The following is a 1,292-nucleotide window of genomic DNA, read 5'->3' on the forward strand; positions in this document are numbered from 1 at the left end:
GGCGTGATCTTGGCTCACCGCAACCTCTGCCTCCCAGGTTCAAGCGATTCTCCTGCCTCAGCCTCCTGAGTAGCTGGGATTACAGGCATGCGCTACCACGCCTGGCTAATTTTGTATTTTTAGTAGAGACAGGGTTTCTCCATGTTGGTCAGGCTGGTCTCGAACTCCTGACCTCAGGGGATCTGCCCGCCTTGGCCTCAAAGTGCTGGGATTGCAGGCGTGAGCCACTGCGCCCAGCCAGTAATGAGGTTTAAAAAGATTAAATAACTTGCCCAAATCAAGAAGTGATTGGGCAAAGATTTAAAACCAGACAACCTGACTCGAGAGCTCTGCAGTGTCAATGATTTCTAATACTTAAATACCTAGGATGCTGGTTACACTAGTAAAGAGGCAATATCATTCTAGGAGTTTAAATGTTTTATTTACTTATTTATCTATATATTTAAAAAAATTCTCATAAGCTTTCATCGCATATAACTCTATGGTCTTCATAATTTTAATTTATTTTTATTTTTATTTTTTTTCTGAGGTGAAGTCTCGCTCTTGTTGCCCAGGCTGGAGTGCAATGGCACGATCTCAGCTCACCGCAAACTCTGCCTCCCAGATTCAAGCAATTCTCCTGCTCAGCCTCCCAAGTAGCTGGGATTACAGGCATGTGCCCCCATGCCCCACTAATTTTGTACTTTTAGTAGAGATGGGGTTTCTCCATGTTGGTCAATCTGGTCTCAAACTCCCAACCTCAGATAATCCGCCCGCCTCAGCCTCCCAAAGTGCTGGGATTTTAGGCGTGAGCCACCGCGCCTGGCCCCATAATTATAATTTCTAATGCCTAACAGTCAACATTAGAATGTAGAAAATCAGTCCACAAGGAAGTTTTTTTTTTTATCTCTATTGTTTCATTTTTAAATATATATATTTTAGGTTTTTGTTCGCTCAATAAAATGTATGTAACAAATCAGAAGCATATAAAGTGCATTCTATATGTCATTGTATAATTTTTAAAAAGCTAAAAGCCATGGCTCTCACAGTATGTATATAAAGAGTTGGCTGAGCATGCTGCCTCACATCTGTAATCCCAACACCGTGGGAGGCCGAGACAGGAGGATTGCTTGAGCCTGGGAGTTTGAGACCATCCTGGGCAACACAGTGAGACCTTGTCTCTACTAAAAATAAAATAACTTAGCCACCTGTGGTGGCACGTGCCTGTGGAACCAGCTACTCAGGAGGCTGAAGCAGAAAGATCGCTTGAGCCCAGGAGGTCAAAGTTGCAGTGAGCCATGATTGCACCACTA

The sequence above is a fragment of the Theropithecus gelada genome, chromosome 11, assembly GCF_003255815.1.
Source record: "Theropithecus gelada isolate Dixy chromosome 11, Tgel_1.0, whole genome shotgun sequence".
Classification (NCBI taxonomy): Eukaryota; Metazoa; Chordata; class Mammalia; order Primates; family Cercopithecidae; genus Theropithecus; species Theropithecus gelada.